Raw genomic sequence first — 14,279 nt, 5'->3', positions numbered from 1 at the left:
TTCCTTACCTGAAATTAATACCTCACATTTTCGAGTTATATTTATACCAGTAACAGCTCACTGCATGATAGCGCGCAGTGAATACACTTGACTTAAGCATTCATAGTTTTCTTCCTCTTTCTCTGTATGTTTAGATTTCATTTGCTCAGAGATTGATACACTTGCTGCTTCCTGAGCAGCTCTTCTTTTTTCCACCCTAGCAGCCCACTTCTTTTCTTTCGTTGGCATCTTTTTGCATTAAAACTGATTAAGTCAGTGTTTGTGTTGCAATTTCTTAGTGCGTTTTCTTTAATTTTTTACTTAAGCTGGTACTTAAGTCTTCAATCTGCCTCAAGAATGATTTCAGATATTTCAGGTCAAGAGGTCAAACGGTTTGTGAGCTACAGGTGATTTACAGACAAATGAACAGCCACGGTAGCGTATTATTTATAAAGAATAGAACATGAAGTAGTAGTGGTTGCGAAATGATCAGATTCTCACGATCTTTAAACTGTGAATTGCCTATTTTATCCAGGGGTGCCAGGAATGAACCCAGTCTTGACCCGGCTGTCATACTTACAGGAACAAGTAAAGGCACAAATTAACTGATAATAAAATAATATACTACACAAAAAAAGAGAGCAAACACAACAATGAACAATTGTTGTGTACGCAAATTTCCATCCAATTACCTCGACAGCAATTATTATTTAACTAACAGAACAAAGCCCATGAAAGCAAATAGTCCAGTTCAACTGATGATGGAAAAAATTATTTGAGATGCCAAGTAAACAGTTTCTTGAATATTATGAAAGTTTTGTCCTACCGTGTTCCAGTTGTGTGAAGATCTGTAGAAGATGGGAGTGCTCAAGCACATAAATCCTGAGAGAAACTGTAATCCAATGGGTAATTTATAATCCAGAGGTGGGGTAAGGCATGGAAACACAAAAAATGGACGATTGACTTTCTAACCAGCTTCTTCTGACTCATTTTTAAACTTCCACCCCTGTGGGAACACCCAACGTTGCCCAAAAGCAAAGTACTACTGGAACTGCTGGGATCTGTAGTCCATTAAGGTAGCACTGCTGTGAAGTTATAATGAAAGTATTTACCTCTAGTAGATTTTTCTACATTTTACTGTTACAGCTTGAGTTTATGCCGCTTGAGAATGCCCAAGATTGTTAGACCCAAACAGTTCCAAAAATACTCAACAGAGGGGGGAATCTCATCAAACAACCCCAGCTACTAACAAGGAGGGCAACAAAAAACCTTTGCAAAATAAAAGATGTATTAATAAAAATGCTTTGAAATAACATGAAGCTCCATTGAGCACAAAAAGGCAATCCATGGCACACAAAATCCCAAGGCAAGGTCAAAAAACAGAGCAGGAAGTCAACAACAACAACAATCATTTATATACTGCATTTTCAAACAACAGAGTAGCTCATAGTGCTTTAAAAAATGACACAAAGAAGATCCTAAAAGTGTGTGCTTGGTGTGTGGGTGTGTGTGTGTGTGCCCCCTGTGGTGGGCTGGCGCCCTGCCCAGGATTTGTTCCTGCTTTGCTCCCTGTGCTGGCTGGGATTGGCTCCAGGAGACCCCCGTCATAGGATATAGCGGATTGGAAAATGACTGACTATCTGACAAAAAGAAAGTTATAAGAAGAGTAAAACAATTAAGATTAAGCAATAACCTCTATATTAAAAAAAAATCTTGGAAGGAGACAAGATGTGATTGTCTCAGAGAGACACTTTCATGTCCCACAAGACGAGTCTTCGTGCCAAGAGATGTAACCACGCCTGGGGCTGGAAGCCCCAGATAAGAGATTAGGCAAAGAGATTTGGAAAACTCCTGCGTGGTTATGTCAGACACATTTCTTGTAGAGAGAAAGAAATGATATTCACTCATGGGCAGTTATACGTTGCGTTGTCACAATGCAATTCCAAACACGGAATCAAAATTCAATGAAATTTTGATGAAAAGGTAAAAGCGAAAAGAGATTGAATATATGAACATAGGTGATATGACAGAAGTGTGCCGCGTGAAATGCAGATCATTCAGCATGGCAGCATCAGAAATCCAGCAGCTGATCGAGCAAAGAGGAGGTAAAAAAAAAACTTTATGTGTTCCCCATTGTATCACCATTTAAGAGGGGGTGTCGGAGGGTGCATTCAGCACCCTCTTCACCGCGCAAGCGGCAGAGACGCAAAGTGGCTGGTGGATTGCACAGGCTGGGGGATCGCGAGAGAAACGAGCAGTGGGCAAAGCCCCCTTATATTAAATAAATAAATAAATAACAACAAAGCAAGGTAAGGTCAGATGGCCAGGAGAGAAGAAAAAACAAAACAACTCCAGTTAGCCTGGAGAAAAAGACAAAATCTACATGGGTTCCAAGGCCAAATGTCCACTCAGCCCCTGCTGGACAAAAATTCAGAAAACACAATAAGCATAAGCATAAACAGAGAAACAATATTCACCAATATCTTAGCACATTTGAACTGTGAAAAACCCTCACCTTTCTAGGGCTTAGGGCAGTCCTTGGCGCTGATGGGCAGGTGGTCCCACTTCATGGGGAACCACACACAAAACACATGGAACTTAACAAAATATACTAACATACCTTTCCCCATTCTCTGCATTGTGCTGGAAAACTATGTTTCAAAATATTAAAAATCATTCTAGAAATCCTAATCACCAGCACACATAATTTACATTTGTTTACAAACTACACCCTACTCCCTGGAGATGCAATTTAATGGGGCTAGAATTAGATTCCCTATGTCACCTTTGTCCTCTTAAAGTCCCTGGCACTTTTATCCATATGTTCTGGGTATGCACTCTGGCTGTGACTCTCTAGCACTTTGTAGCAGAATCCCTCTGTACAATTTTTTCTTTCCCCATTCCTTTGTCCCCTCAAGTTCTTCTCCTCCTAGACCATTCTTCTCTTTCCTCAATCTCTCTCTCAGTGGAGACTGTTAATGAATGAGACCATTGCAGTTAAATTGCTTCTAGCCTCTCTCTGGAAATCTCCTGCCCTTGTCTATCCTACTATCTGGAAGTCTTCCTTATACAATCTTGTCCTCCTTGACTTTCTGTGTCTCAGATCAGAAACTTTTCTGTCTCTACTATCCTCAACTGGCTTCACGTTATTCGCTTACTAAAGAGCTGGCTGGAGGTTTCTCCTGTGTATCACTTTCCTCGTGTTTTTTTTTTTTATTTTATTTTTTCTGTTTACATCATCCTGCACTCCTGCATGGTGTGTGTGCCGATTTACTTGCCAACAATATTCGTCCTTTTTTGTGTTTTGTATAAATAGCAGGGTGTTTGCTGGTGGAGGGGCTTTATGTTGTTTGTTCTTGTATAGCTTAAAATCAGTTAATTTTGTTGGTTTTCTTTGGCTGCATTTCCTTTTCTTGTTGTCAATAAAAATTTGATCACAAAAAAGATAACTGTATTAACATAAACAAAATAATTAACAAAACAGACATTGAACAAGAATCTGAACCCCATCCAGGGGAGAAACACTGGCTGATACAAAATAAATGGAAGAATTTTGCATTTACCAATTGTCACGCATGCGTGCTTGGGGACCACCTTGCAGACTGAGATGAGGTAAGCACTTCTACCCCAGGACAAGAGGGGGCGCTAACACTAACATTATCTTTTCCTGTTTCCTCCTCACCCCATCTACCAGAGAAGGCTCTGTCCCTTCCAGTACCAGCTCTAAAAAGTCATCCCACTACCACTAGGTGGCACCAAATATCAACCTGACACCTGAGAAGGACAGAGCTCCTGATACTTTGTTGCCTTGCTTTTAAATGAATGCTGTTTTGTTTTGAGCCTTTTGACGGTTGTCTCTTCTGTTCTTGTCATTAAAAGGGGTTACCCAGGGAGCTCTCCCAGCCTTTTTTGGGTGTCTCCGTCAGTCTGCCACAATGACACAGTTCTATTGGGGACTGACTAAAAATTGAGTTACTATTTGAGACTAGATAACCTTAAGATGTTTTTTAGAATAAGCTTTTAAAGCACTGAGAAAGCAGATTCTCTCCTCATTTCCTTTTCTTCTCTATTTATCTTTATTCACTTATTAATTCATCAAGTCAAGTCGGGGAGCATGCCCTGGTATAGTGCGTTGCTGCACCCACTACACGATGAAACAACTCGGGATCCCGTTTGTAACCCCCAGGGAGACACACGGTACAGTCCCACCCTCCGGAAATGACCCTCTATCTGCCATAGCCAGGTGTTATGTGGGCGACCCTTTGGCCTGATCCAGCCACTCGGGTCCCCAACAATGAGGATCTTACGAGCCGGATCACCCTCTGGGAAACGCACCACATGGCCGTAACTGACGCTCCCTCGCAATGCAGGAAATGTGCCTCATTCGGGACTCCATGAGCAACTGCTCAATCGACACAAAGTCAAACCAACAGTACCCAAGGATTTTCCAAAGAGAAACAGTACCAAAGGAGTCCAGTCTTCGTCTCAGGTCACTGGATAGCATCCATGTCTCTCAACCATATGGCAAGACAGGAAGCATCAGGACTCTAAAGACTTGGATCTTCATCCTTTTGCATAGATATCGGGAGCGCCGCACACCCCTTTCCAGCGACCTCATGACCTCCTCATGCTCTCCTAAGTCATCTACTGACTTCATAGGAAGAGTCACCAGAGACATGAATGTCACTGCCAAGGTAAGTAAACCACTCGACAAAGGTAGACACTCTCTCCTCAAACAGATACACTGCTGATGGCTGTGCTCAAGAGGTCACCCAAGAGGTCATTAAAGGCCTGGATCTTTGTTTTTATCCAGGATATTCGCAAGCCCAGACACTCAGACTCCTCACTCAGTCTCTCGAGCATCACGATCAGAGCCTCCATTGACTCCGCGAAGATCACAGCATCGTCAGCAAAGTCAAGATCCGTGAATCTTTCTTCACCAACAGATGTCCCACAGCCGCTGCACCACACGACCTTGCCCAACACCCTGACCATACAAGCATTGTATGGAATAGGAGCAAAGGACAGACTGCTGACGAACCCCATAATCAACTGGGAAAAACGCAGAGGTACTGCCTCCAGTCTGCACAGCACTCACAGTACCAGTGTACAGGCCGGCCATGCGCATCTGAATCTGTTCCTCAGAGAGTCGCAGTCAGGGCGGCTGATGGAACGGTCCTTACGGATGACACTGCAGTTGTGACCCGCTGGGCTGGCTAATTTGAGCAGCTGTTCAAAGCTGATCCTTTGGCTAGGACGTTGGATATATCTGGGTCCGCGGTTCTTGAGGCTGATCCTCCAATTAGCTGTGAACCACCCAGTCTCACTGAGATTGTACAGGTGGTGAAGGGATCTGTGGTATCTGGGGTGAACTTCTCCAGGCTGGTGGTAAGGCTGTCCTCCTGGCATTGCATGCAATCTTTGCTTCCATTTGGGAGACTGGCATCATCCCAACTGACTGGAAAATGGGACTTGTTGTCCCTATCTGGAAAGGGAAGGATGATCGTCTAGATTGCAGCAACTACAGGGGGATAACGCTGCTCTCGGTGCCAGGTAAGGTCCTTGCTAGAGTTTTCCTCAATAGGATCCGTGATCACTTGCTCACCTACCAACGACCAGAACAGTCTGGTTTTCCGCCTAAGAAGTCTACCATCAACCACTTCCTGGCACTGAGGTTTCTCATGGAGCGCAAACACGAATATCGGCAGAGTTTCTTTGCAGCTTTTGTTGATTTCGCAAAGTGTTGATTGAGCTGCCCTGTGGGACATCCTGAGGGTTTGCGGGATCCCCTCGAGGTTGCTGGATTAATTCAACTATTTACTTATTTTTACTAGCTTTAAATTTTATTCTGCTGCCAATGCTCTCTTTCTCAGGGGTGGGGGTTGATTTGTTTTCAATCCTATTTCTGTAAAATTGATCTATTTGTATGAAATGATGTGTGATTTCAATAAAATCAATAAAATTATTGAAGAAAAAGATGTTTTTCCATTTAAATTATTGGTAATAGGGATTTAATAGCACAAAGTGATTCAGTTGATTCTTTAATATGTATACTATTTCATAGGCATTTATAATACACATTCACAGGCCACTTTATTAGGTACTACTTGCTAGTTCTGAGTTGGATCCCCTTTTGCCTTCTGAACTGCCATAATACTTTGTGGCATAGATTCAACAAACTGATCAAAACAGGGATTCCTCAGGGATTTTGGTCCATGTTCACATTATAGCATCATAAAATTGCTGCAGATTTGTCCGCCACACATCCAAGATGCGAACCTCCTGTTCCACCACATCCCAATGGTGCCCTATTGGATTGAGAACTGGTGACTGAGGAGGCCATTTAAGTTCAGTGAGCTCATTCTTGTGCTTGAGAAACCAGTTTGAGATGATTTAAGCTTTGTGACATGGCGTGTTATCCTACTGGAAGTAGCCATCAGAAGGAGGATACACTGTGGTCATAATGGGATGGACATGGTCAGCAACAATACTCAGGAAGTCTGTGGCATTTAAACAATGTTCAACTGGCACTAAGGGGCCAAACTTGTGCCATGAAAATATCCCCCATGCCATTACACCACCACTACCAGACTGAACCGTGATACAAGGCAAGATGGATCCATGCTTTCATGCTGATAATGCCAAATTCTGACCTTACCATCCAAATGTAGCAGCAGAAATCAAGACTTATCAAACCAGGCAATGTTTTTCCAATCTTCCATCCATCCATTTTCTAACCCGCTGAATCGGGTCACGGGGGTCTGCCGGAGCCAATCCCAGCCAACACAGGGCACAAGGCAGGAACCAATCCTGGGCAGGGTGCCAACCCACCGCAGGACACACACAAGCACACCCACACACCAATCACACACTAGGGCCAATTCAGAATCGCCAATCCACCTAACCTGCATGTCTTTGGATTGTGGGAGGAAACCGGAGTGCCACGCAGACACGGGGAGAACATGCAAACTTCACGCAGGGAGGATCCGGGAAGCGAACCCGGGTCCCCTAACTGCAAGGCAGCAGCGCTACCACTGCGCCATCGTGCCACCCCTTTTCCAATCTTCTGTTGTACAATTTTAGTGAGTCCATGCAAATTCTAGTCTCAGTTGGTTGCTCTTGGCTGGCAGGACTGGTACCGTTTTTGGTCTCCTGCTGCTGTAGGTCATCTGCTGCAATGTTCAATGTGTTGTGTGTTCAGAGATGCTCTTCTGCATACCTCAGTTGCAATGAGTGGTTATTTGAGTTACTGTTGCCTTTTTGAACATTGGATGGAGTGGATGAAGCTAGAAACCAGGATCAGTTTGTCTCTCGAGTCATCCCAGTTTGGACACCCACAGGCTTTCATGGGATTTGGAGTGCAGAAGTGCAGCCTTTTAAGGATGCTTGGGTGCCACTAGAGGGTGCTGTCCAGGGAGGACTTCCTTAGTGTCTACACAATCTGGAAGGCTCCCTTGAAATTGGAAGCATTCCCCAGGTCCATCTTAAAAGCAATCTGGCAGCAGTGTGCGACGCTCATCAGGAGAAGTGGAAGGAGAACAAGAGCATTCACATAGTCTGTACTTGTGTTGATATTGGCAGTGTTCACTTGCAAGATGGTGGTGGTTAATAAACATAATTTATTTGAACACAGGACTGTGTTGGATGAAATTGTGTCTGAGATTTGGGGCTCAGTGGTGCCCCCTTGTGGTTACAATAGAAGAACATCAGAGTCTGTAGTGTGAGAACAAATTCCTTCCAGGTCCTCAGTTGACTTCCTCTTTAAATACGCCCCAAGTATCAATGTCATCTGTAACTGAGAAAAGACAATTCAGGGATGCTAGCCTTAGAAGGAGAGTTTGAAAGAAAATGCCATATGTGAAACTGGCAAATAAAAAGAAAAAGTTAAAATGGGCAGAAGAACACAAACTGATGATTGGAAAAGTGTATTATGGTCAGCATGCTGGAGTCATCTTTTCTCTGCTGCAGGAAACACTGACATTTAGTGTGTATTTAGTGAAGAAGACAACTGAGGGTCAGTAAGGCATTTGTTTCTCATACTACACACTCTGAAGGTCCTTCTTTTCTTCTGCAGTAAGCAATAGACTGACACATTTCTTGAGAAAGATGGTTCATTTTGGTCATTTGTGAACCCAGAACCCAGAACAAACAGTATAGTGGATTAACAGAGGCTGACAGCTTTCCAGGACTGAATGCTCCAAATGCATTAGGTGGGGGCATTCTAGAACCAGTGTACCCATACACACACACATGCAGAGCATTCTGGGAACTGTAGTCCAAAGGGTCAGCCTTGCTGGGTTCTGTGGGTGCCACTAAAGGGAGCCGCAGGGAATCTCTGTCCCTACTTTGTGGGGCTTCCACCTGACCTAGAAGTGTTTCCTCCGTGCAGTGTCCTGACATGGGAAGATCTCTCTGGTCCTCCATAAAAGAAGCTGCCTCACCTCAATCTGGGAGGTACACGAGAGATGGCAATACCTATTGACCACTACATGGCACATAGTTCTTGGTACATAAGGGAAAGAGAGAGAGAGAGAATAGGTGACAATCTTGTCCCTCAAATAAGAAGGGAGTCCTCGCCTGCTGAGGTTTATTTTCATTGGGGGACTGCTGACTGGAGTTTTGGTTTTCTACCACTCTATTGTCAACTAGCCAGTTTTTATATGCATCGACCTCTGAACTTATCACAATGAGTGCACATAAATAAATGAACTGAACTGTCACCTGGAGAAAATGTACGGCCACACCTGACCTGCAGGTGATTCCAGAGCCACCTGATAGACAAAGGTCTATGGGGTCTGGAGTTTAGCGCATGGCCGTCACTTAATTAGCAAGGGAAGGGAAAGTGTGAAGAAGGGACAAGTGAGAAGGAGAGGCTGCTTAATTGCACTTTTGAGGTCAACAATATTATGAGCTCGACTGGCTTCAAGATCTGTAAAGTCAGACCCAGATGGATAATTCTAATGTTCTCTGTGTGTGTTATGTCCTCCTTGTACTCATTCCCACCTTGTCCTTACTTGCTGCATTTGTATCAATAGTGACGTTTTCATTTTTTCCCTTTCAATCTAATTATAATTCTCTGTATTGCATTTGAATAGTACTTACCATAAAGGTGTTTTTTGCTATTCATCCATTTGGATCATTCATTTTGTGCTTTTACCAGCAGCTATGCAAACAGTGGGAGTGTGTTGTCATTTTTTCCTGTCATTTGTACTTGGTCATTTATTTGTGATAGATAGATAGATAGATAGATAGATAGATAGATAGATAGATAGATAGATAGATAGATAGATAGATAGATAGATAGATAGATAGATAGATAGATACTTTATTAATCCCAAGGGGAAATTCACGTGTTAACCTCGTATGTCTGTAGTACTAGGGTGTTGTACCGTGTTAGCCATTATGAATGTAGTGAGAATTATTGCAAAATGACACCTTTTATTGGGTAACTAAAAAGATTATAATATGCAAGCTTTTGAGGCAACTCAGGCCTCTCCTTCTTGCCTGAAGAAGGGGCCTGAGTTGTCTCAGAAGCTTGCATGTTGTAATCTTTTTAGTTGGCCAATAAAAGGTGTCATTTTGCAATAATTATCACTGTGTTAACCTCAAAAAGTCATTCTTAGGTGATTAAATTGATCAAGAGACTTTTGAATCTCCTCCTTATTTCTGCCAGTATTTTCTTTTGTATTCTATTCATCCATCCATCCATTTTCCAAACCCACCAATATGAGAAATAAAACCGTCATCGACTAACACATGCTATGGTGGGTTCATGAGCTGGTTATTTGTTTGCATTCAGTACATATGGAATATAAACCAGTATTATTTAAGTACATACCCTATACATGGGCATTGTCAGAAATCAAAAATCTTATTCAGATCACATCTGATATAGAATGCAATACCACATTTGATATGTAATTTATTGCCCAGAAATGTGTTCTGAGATTTTCAGGTTAGGAAGACAGTTCTACTCACGAATCACAGTGCCAGAGAGTGGAGACGTGTTATTTAACACATACAAATACTGTTAAGAATTTTTCTATACTCTGTACACATGACGATAATGATGCTATAAACCTACAAACCTAAAACCAAGCAAATTCTCTGCCACTGAAAATCTTGTTGCTTGTTGAGTAACCCAACATACCATTTGAGTGAAAGGGAGCTTTAACATTAAATTAATCCTAATTGGACCCTGCTAACAAAATGATACGTGTTCACTTCACATGGAGGCACAATCCCAGCTCCAAAAGCTGCCACTGCCCCATCCTGATTCATTGCAAGATTAAATAATCCAGATTCATCTTTCCATTACAAATGGCACACTGTCAATGATTTATCAAACAATGGAGTGTGAGTACCAGGCCTGGGAAATGCTGGGCTGTTAGCTGGCAGTCATATTTGTAGGCCAAACTGAACATGGGCTAAGTATCATGCAAGATACTGTTACAAACTCAGAAACCAGTTGCATATTAAAAGATCATTTATGATGTAAACATCTTTGGACCCTATTCACATTTGAAGATTAAAACACTGTATTTTAACAACAATTCTCACCTGCCACTCTTATACATTGGAACTGGGACTGATTTCAGAAAACTGAGGAGTTTTCTAAAGCTTCAAGGACTGCTCTAGTTGCCACAGGGGGCTTCCATAAGTTCTTGTTGTTACAAACTGCAGAGACTAAGGTTATGAAAACATCACAACTTCTTTGGAAGACTAGAGAGACCTCCATACAGTCATCCACTTGTGCATTTCATCTGCTGTACAAGTTATTTAGCATCTCTTCATCTCCAACACCCCTGCTCTCCCCTGGAATGGTACAAAGTAGACAACAAATTGAAATGAAGGATCTTTTTGGCCATTCAACATTTTACACATAGTTTGGGTGGCTTACCTTCAGATGGCCTAGCAGTGTACCTCATGGTGGGATCAAACCTGCACACTTAATGTTTAGAGTCATTTTTATTCTCCTAGTGACAAAAAGGAGGAGGAGGAGGTTAGGAGCACACGCTGATACAGCACATTGCTGCACCCACCATATGAGAAACCAGCTCAGGAACCCAGATTAGGACCTGAGTCCAGCCATGCAGTGGATGACACCTCAGCACCACACTAGTTCAAATGGAATAATGTTGTGTACATTATGCATTACTGCATTTCACAGGAAACTCAGAAACACTAACAGTTTTACTGATTGTTTCCTACCAATTTTAATTGATTCTTCCCAATAAATTATATTTGCCATATATTAAGAGGCCTGCGGTGGGTTGGCACCCTGCCTGGGATTGGTTCCTGCCTTGCGCCCTGTGTTGGCTGGAATTGGCTCCAGCAGACCCCCGTGACCCTGTAGTTAGGATTCAGCGGGTTGGAAAATGGATGGATGGATATATTAATACATAGGACTGGATGGATGAATGGATAAGGTGGGTTAGGGGTATTAAAGAAGGAAACTTCATGTCTTGGGCTGCTTGAACTTGGATCTGGTAAGGCATTCATACAATTTGGGCATTATGTTGCACCTTTTTTGATATGTATAAAGGTGGATAAAGTAACATAACACAGAACTAATCTGTATATAAAAATGCTGAAACCTATTGAGGTTAGAACCTTCAACTTGTTATTTGAAAGTTTTTGACCTGGGTTGTTCTGGAAATTCCAAAAAAAAATTGGTAACTGCAACCTATGAACTGTAGTTGTGTGTTTACGGCAAAGTGTTTGAAAAAACAACTGATAACCACCATAATGGCAGAAAGAAAAAGAAGAGCAGTGACACCTGCTCTGCAATGCAACAACTGCAGAAAGTGATGAAGAATGAGGAAGAATAAAAATACAAGATGCGGAAGCACACAGACAAGCAAGACATTTTCTGAAGACAGATAGATAGATAGATAGATAGATAGATAGATAGATAGATAGATAGATAGATAGATAGATAGATAGATATGAAAGGCACTATATAATAGATAAATACATAGATAGACAGATAGATAAGGAACTATCTAATCAATATATAGATAGATAGATAGATAGATAGATAGATAGATAGATAGATAGATAGATAGATAGATAGATAGATAGACACTTTATTAATCCCAAGGGGAAATTCATATAATCCAACAGCAGTATACTGATACAAAAAAATAAATAAATAAATTAAAGAGTAATAAAAATGCATGTAAAAGCAGACAATAACTTTGAGTAATGTTCGCATTTACTCCCCCGGGTGGAATTGAAGAGTCGCATAGTGTGGGGGAGGAACGATCTCCTCAGTCTGTCAGTGGAGCAAGACAGTGACAAAAGTCTGTCGCTGAAGCTGCTCCTCTGTCTGGAGATGATCCTGTTAAGTGGATGCAGTGGATTCTTCATGATTGACAGGAGTTTTCTTAATGCCCGTCGCTCTGCCACAGATGTTAAACTGTCCAACTTTACTCCTACAATAGAGCCTGCCTTCCTAACAAGTTTGTCCAGCCGTGAGACGTCCTTCTTCTTTATGCTGCCTCCCCAGCACACCACCACATAGAAGAGGGCACTCGCCACAACTGCCTGGTAGAACATCTGCGGCATCTTATTGCAGATGTTGAAGGATGCCAACCTTCTAAGGAAGTATAGTCGGCTCTGACCTTTCTTACACAGAACATCAGTATTGGCAGTCCAGTCCAATTTGTCATCCAGCTGCACTCCCAGGTATTTATAGGTCTGTATAAATATGCCCTCAAAATTAAAAACATTTTAGGTTGGAGTCACTTTACTAATCAACAGAAAAGTTTATGGTAATCAAAGCATGGTGCCTCTGAGACCATCTACTAATAATCCTTCAAGACATGGTACATATGTATTCAGAATTCATATTCAAGTTTAAATATTGTGTTTATTGATCATTGAACTTTATTTAATGTACATAAAGGACAGCAAAGTCACCTGTGTTCAAGTGTTTAGAGCAAAATGATCAAAAATGAAACAACTGACAACCACCATAATAGCAGAAAGAAAAAAAAAACACCTGAGCAGTGACATCAAGCAAATTCAAGCAAATCTCAACAAGTGTTTAAGTAATGAAGAACACGAAAGAATAAGAAGGCAAAATGCTGAAGCACACAACCAAATTGTAATCCTAATTATAGCCCAATATGTTCTAAAAATTCAAAATATCTTAGGTTGTGGCAACCTGGTGGTCACTTTACTGATGAACAAGGCAGCTCAGGCCCCTTCTTCAGGCAAGTTGAAGGGGGTTTGAGTTGCCTCAGAAATTTGCATATTGTAACCTGTTCAGTTAGCCAATCAAAGGTGTCATTTTGCTTCACTTCCCTCATCAAGAAATACTACCTGACAAAACAGACAGCAGTTTGTGAGGCTGAGGAACTGTGTGTCTGAAATGGTGGTGTGTGACACTGGAGCACCTGAGGGAATTCTGCTGTCTCCCTTCCCGTTTACCCTCAACACAACAGACCTCGGGTACAATACCAGTGATCAAAACCTACAGACATTTTCAGATGACTCGTCCATCATAGGCTACATTAATTAATAATGGAGATGAGTCAGAGTACAGTGAGGTTTTGCAGGACTTCATCTTGTGATGCAGGGACAACAACCTGCAACTCAACATCATTAAGACAAAACAGCAGGCGGTGGACATCCAGCATGCCAAAGAAGCCTCTGATACCAGTCGACATTCAAGGAGTGCAGAGCTACAAGTACCTGGGGGTTCACATAAACAGCAATCTAGAGTGGCCTATCACCATAGTGGTGCTGTTCAAGAAGGACCAGAGCAGACTGGACTTGCTGTGGAGACACAGGTCTTATAATGTATGCAGCAAGCTGCTGGAAATCTTCTATCCGTTAGAAGTAGCCAGGGTATTGCTCTATGCTGTCGTCTCCAGGGGAAGCATTTGAAGTTCAAAACAAGCACAATGCCTGAAGAAACTTCTCAGGAAAATCTGACTATCACAGGGCAAACCCTGGACACATGGGAAGCTATTGCGGAAAAGGGAATGGTGGTACAATCGGATGTCCTCATGAAAAATCCCCTCCTTTCCCCTCCAGAAGGTGCTCTGTTGGACCATTTATTGCCGCAGGCTCATTTCACCATAGTGTGCTAAGAAGCTCCTCTGGGGATCTTTTCTGCCCACTGCTATCAGGCAATTCAAAACTTCCTCATGAAGTCTATTTTTTCATTTTATTTAATTATTGATCAATTTCTTGATTTATTGATGGATTGATTAGATGTATTATTTGTCTTATAAGTTTGTATCCTTGTATTTTATGTTTTTGTTGATGTATGCATCTGAATTTCCCCA

This window comes from Polypterus senegalus, chromosome 6 (genome assembly GCF_016835505.1).
Source record: "Polypterus senegalus isolate Bchr_013 chromosome 6, ASM1683550v1, whole genome shotgun sequence".
In the NCBI taxonomy this organism is placed as follows: Eukaryota; Metazoa; Chordata; class Cladistia; order Polypteriformes; family Polypteridae; genus Polypterus; species Polypterus senegalus.
The sequence above is the reverse complement of the archived record's forward strand: the minus strand, read 5'-3'. Positions refer to the sequence as shown.